The 6,249-nt window shown below is 28.2% G+C and overlaps 1 protein-coding gene across 2 annotated transcripts in view; it reads right to left on the reverse strand.

Moving 5' to 3' along the window:
• LOC123272164 (protein Skeletor, isoforms B/C) overlaps positions 1-3,936 on the reverse strand; it is a 74,199-nt gene extending 70,263 nt beyond the window's left edge. The window contains exon 1 of one of the 2 annotated variants that reach the window (XM_044738863.1): positions 3,871-3,936. The gene's annotated coding sequence lies outside the window, so the exon portion shown is untranslated. The remainder of the gene's footprint in view (positions 1-3,870) is intronic. The other variant, XM_044738864.1, reaches the window with a different exon arrangement.
• Between the last annotated feature and the right edge of the window lie 2,313 nt (positions 3,937-6,249).

Consider the following 6,249-nt stretch of genomic DNA (forward strand, 5'->3'; position numbering starts at 1 on the left):
CAGTTGTAAAAATGTTTAATGAAAGTTACTGCTTAATATTTTTATGAAAAATAATCTATATTATTATGAAAATAAGCAAAATTTTGTCGATACAGAATCAAGAAATGACCTTGCATCTCGTGAACTATTGACATTTTTAAAGATATAAGCTAACCCTGACATTACACTCATCGAGACCTTTCATTTGAGTACCCACATCAATTTTTCATATGTTTTGTATATTTATATATAGTATATATAGGTATATATGAAAAATATATCAAAAATGCATGTGGATACTCAAATGAAAGCTCTTAATAAGTGTAACATCGGGATGAACTTATATCTTAAAAAATGTAATTAATAAAGCAATGACGTATTTTGTCCACCGATGATATTCTTAACGATATAAGCTCATCTTGAAGTTACACTCATCAAGACCTTTCATTTGAGTACCCACATCAATTTTTCATATATTTTATATATTTATATATATATTATATATATATATATATATATATTTATATGAAAAATATATCAAAATGTATGTGGATATTCAAACGAAAGCTCTTGACGTGTGTAACATCAGGATCACTTTATATCTTTAAAAATGTCAATAGTTAAGGAATGACATTGTATCTTGTGAACTATTGACATTTTTAAAGATATAAGCTCATCCCGATATTACACTCATCGAGACCTTTCATTTGAGTACCCACATCAATTTTTCATATATTTTATATATTTATATATATATTATATATATGTATATATGAAAAATATATCAAAAATGCATGTGGGTACTCTAATGAAAGCTCTTGATGAGTGTAACATCAGAATGAGCTTATATCTTTAAAAACATCAATAGTTAAAAAATTACAGTTCAATTTAACAAAAGTCATTATTTAATCGAGCAAAATTTTATTTACTTATAGTTCCATCTTTTCTTTTCCTAAATTCCATCACGCTTACCCTAAAACAATAACAATTAGACCCAATTATCCTTAATCACTTATTGTGATAAATCTTAACTCGCCAACACGCACATAAATAACAACAATAACCGGCAGACCAGAACCGCCCCATATAGTGCACCTAAGTGAAAGGGTGAGAAGTGACGATAAAAACCAGCGTGCAATAATAACAAACTGGGAGGTCCGACGGTATGAATTAAACTTTAACTAAACTAAACTATAACGTTAACATAATCAAATTCAATATCATCTCCCCCCGTCCGCTATCTCCATCTCTGTCCTATTCGCTCAGCTATCTGTGCAGCTTTCAGTCCTCCACACTCTACACCGGGAAAAGCACCGATAAATCAACTAGTTGCGCCCCCGGTGGAAACCCGGTTTCGCGCACGCCCCTACCGTGTTGCCAGATGGCTTAATTTCATTGTGGCATTTAGTTTAGTAAGCCAGAAAGAGTAAGAGCTATTTTACACTCATCTCTACTACATACTATGACTACTCACTACGTATTACTATAAAATTTACTCTACTATTTATTATTAATAATATTATTGTTATAGCTATTTTGTAATTTTTTTTTTCAATATTAAAAAATCTATGTTATTAAGAGAATAAAAAAAATTTTGTCTCCAGGATAATCATATAATTGACTTTTTTAATGAAATTTAAATTCTCAACGATAGTTAATTTATGATGGTATGTATTTATAGGCTGTATTCGAAGATGCTCCATTTCTAGATACATAATTAAGAAATGACCTTGTATCTTGTATACTATTGACATTTTTAAAGATATAACTTCATTCCCCGTTCACACGATACAAGGTCATTTCATAATATTGATATTTTCGAAAATATAAGCTCATCCTGAGATAATGCTCATCATGATCTTTCATTTGAGTACCCACATCAATTTGTCATATATTTATGTATATTACATATATGTATATATGAAAAATATATAAAAATGCATGTGGGTACTCAAATGAAAGCTCTTAATAAGTGTAATATCGGAATGAGCTTATATCTTTAAAAATGGCAATAGTTTACGAATTACAAGGTCATTCCCTAATATTGACATTTTTAAAGATATAAGCTCATCCTGGGGTTACACTCATCAAGACCTTTCATTTGAGTACCCACATAAATTTTTTTCATATATATTATATATATGTATATATTAAAAATATATCAAAATGCATCTGGGTACTCAAATGAAAGCTCTTAATGAGTGTAACATCGGGATGAGCTTATATCTTTAAAAATGTCAATAGTTCACGAGATACAAGGTCATTTCTTAATATTGACATTTTTAAAGATATAAGCTCATTCCGATGTTACACTCATCAAGACCTTTCGTTTAAGTACCCACATCGATTTTTCATATATATATATATATATATATATATATATATATATATATATATATATATATATATATATATATATATATATATATATCAAAAATATATAAAAATGCATGTGGGTACTCAAATGAAAGCATTTTAAAAGTGTAACATCGGGATGAGTTTATATCTTGAAAAATGTCAATAGTTCACGAGATACAAGGTCATTTCTTAATATTGACATTTTTAAAGATATAAGCTCATCTTGGAGTTACACTCATCGAGACCTTTCATTTGAGTACCCACATCAATTTTTCATATATTTTATCTATTTATATATATTATATATGTATATATGAAAAATATATCAAAAATGCACGTGGGTACTCAAATGAAAGCTCTTAATGAATGTAACATCAGGATGAGCTTATAACTTTAAAAACATCAACATTTAAGAAAATACAGTCCAATTTAACATGTCATTATTTAATAACGCAAAATTTTATTTATTTATGCTTCACAAGTCACGGTAGTCACGTAGTGACTGCCAGGTTGCTAGTAATAATAATAACAATAATAATAAATTTTAAGGTGACTATAATTTTTTTTTTCATTTTTTATTAAAAAAACTAAGTAAAATTATTTTTCAAAATTATATCATGACCTTCGACCTTAGAAATAAATATAAAAAATATACTTCTCAAAAATTTTCATTTTTTTCCCTTTCTCTTTGAAATTGTTGATAAAATTTTTTCTTATTTTTCCTAATAATTTAAAAAAATCTTTAGATGTCTATTAACCACAGTGTCATTATTTTAAAATAGTAAAAAAAAATTACAAGTTAAAAAAAAAAGGTAATCATCTTCAATCTTTCATCTTTCATCTTTCACCCCTTAAAACTTCCCACATTATCATCATAACCATTACCATAACCATTATCTATTACAAAACTTATATCTATTTCTTCCCTCCAAAATATTTCTTCCCTCCAATTCACAATTAATATAATAACAATAACAATAATAATAATAATAATAACAATAATCTCAACTTTATTTTCTCCCTTTCCCAGCAAAAATCCCGTATATTAAGCCCGTCAATCAATGTCAATTAATCGAGAGTTAATCACCCCATTAAGAAGCTATAAAATAAGGAACTCGACAAACGTCTGAGTGCTCAATCGATCGCCCGATGCGTGTACGCTGCGAACTAGAGCTCTGCTAGTGCAATACCAGCTGGGTTTCTATTGCGTTAAAGGACCTTGGAATTTTATTTATTTTTTATTCAACTTTTATTACATTCTAACAACAATAACAACAACAATAACAACGATAATAATTATAATAACAATTAAAATGACAATGAGAACAATTACAATGAAAACAATGAGGAAAAAAAATCAATGAAGAGAATGACCCACATTATTATCGAAATATAAATAATAAATAAATGGCGACAATAAATGCGACAATTAGCAGCCAAAGCTCGTTTAATGCACGTAAACACAACGAGTACATGCATCGACCTCATTAATTACAATTAAAACAAGTATAAATTAATAAATAAAAAATTTACAATTATCTAATCACATCTATTTTTTCCCACTCACGATTTTTTCTCACAGAATAAATTTAATTCCGATAAATTTTTTATATTCTTCCTTTAAAATTTTGTTTGTTGTTTTATTGTTGCTTTGTTATTATTGTTATTATTTATTGTTATTATTATTATTGTTGTTTAAACGGATAAAAAATAAAAAACACCGGGAACAGTCCTCGCGGTATTTCGTCTACTCTACGGTCTTTATCTCCTCGCGCGTACAAAATGCTTTTTAGCGAGTAGCGACGACGCAGCTGGATAAACGTGAGAGAACAAGTAAAGCGGGAAGAGATGAAATTTGTGGTGTGGTGGTGGTAGTTGTGTAGGTCGTGGAGATGTGGGTGGCGAGAGGAGTATATTATATCCGTATACATGTATACTTGCACACATACACCCCTTGGCTGGCTGTAAACAGAGGACAGAAGGGGTGTAGTGGTGCCACCTGACAGAGGACCAAATTTTATAAAATATTGCTTCCTTGTCTTGTGGACCATGCGCGTAAAATTTAATCGAATTTCCCGTTTTTTAAGAAATGTTACGTATAAATTATTATTATTGAGAGAATAAGCAAAATTTTGTGGATAAAATGGGTTTTTAGGGTTAAATTTGGTATCGTTGGAAAAGTTGAGAGCTGGAGTTGTGACTTTTCATGGTTCTATGTCATTGTCACCAATAGTCAGTTTATGATGATAAGTATTTAAGCTGCATTCGAAAATGCTCCATTTCTAGATACATGAGAAATGACCTTGTATCTTGTGAACTATTGACATTTTTAAAGATATAAGCTCATTTTGATGTTACACTCATCGAGACTTGTCATTTGAGTACCCACATCAATTTTTCATATATTTATATATATTATATATATGGATATATGAAAAATATATCAAAAATTGATGTGGGTACTCAAATGAAAGGTCTCGATGAGTATAACATCGGGATGAGCTTATATCTTTAAAAATGTCAATAATTGAGAAATGACCTTGTATCTTGAGAACTATTGACATTTTTCAAAATATAAGTTCATCCTGGAGTTACACTCACCAAGACCTTTCATTTAAGTACCCACATCGCTTTTTCATATATTTATATATATTATATATATGCATATATGAAAAATATATCAAAAATGCATGTGGGTACTCAAATGAAAGCTCGTGATGAGTGTAAAATCAGGATGAGTTGATATCTTTAAAATTGTCAATAATTAAGAAATTACTTTGTATCTCGTAAACTATTTACATTTTTAAAGATATAAGCTCATCCCGATGTTACACTCATCAAGACCTTTCATTTGAGTACCCACATCAATTTTTCATATATTTTATATATTTATATATTTCATAAATACAATATATATAAAATATATAAAAATTTCCATGTGGCTACTTAAGTTAAATAAAAGGTCTCGATAATTGTAACATCAGAATAAGCTTATATCTTTAAAAATGTTTATAATTAAGAATTGTCTTTGTATCTCGTGAACTATTGACATTTTTAAAGATATAAGCTCATCCCGATGTTACACTTATCAAGACCTTTCATTTGAGTACCTATATTAATTTTTCATATATTTTATATATTTATATATTTTACAAATACTATATATATAAAATATATAAAAATTGTCATGTGGGTACTTAAATGAAAGGACTCGATGAGTGTTACATCGAGATGAGTTTATATCTTTAAAAATGTCAATAATTAATAAATGACCTTGTATCTCGTGAACTATTGACAATTTTAAAGATATAAGCTCATCTCGATATTACACTCATCGAGACCTTTCATTTGAATACTCACATCAATTTTTCATATATTTTATATATTTATATATTTTACAAATACCATATATATAAAATATATAAAAATTGTCATGGGGGTACTCAAATTGAAGCTCTTGATGAGTGTAACATCAGGATGAGCTTATATCTTTAAAAATGTCAGTAATAAAGCACTGACGTTGTATTTTGTCCACTGATGACATTTTTAAAGATATAAGCTCATCCTGGAGTTACACTCATCGAGACCTTTCATTTGAGTACCCACATCAATTTTTCATATATTTATATATATTATATACATGTATATATGAAAAATATATAAAAATGCATGTGGGTACTCAAATGAAAGCTCTTGATAAGTGTAACATCAGGATGAGCTTATATCTTTTAAAAAGTCAATAGTTAAAAAAGTACTGTGCAATTTAAAAATTCATTATTTAATAAAGCAAAATTTTATTTATTTATATTTCACAAGTCACGGCAGTCACCTAGTGACTACAAAGTTGCTAGTCATTATTATTATTATTATTGTAGTAATTTTTTTTAACTCTACATTTATCGAATAAAAGAA

This window comes from Cotesia glomerata, linkage group LG9 (assembly GCF_020080835.1).
Source record: "Cotesia glomerata isolate CgM1 linkage group LG9, MPM_Cglom_v2.3, whole genome shotgun sequence".
NCBI classification, from domain to species: Eukaryota; Metazoa; Arthropoda; class Insecta; order Hymenoptera; family Braconidae; genus Cotesia; species Cotesia glomerata.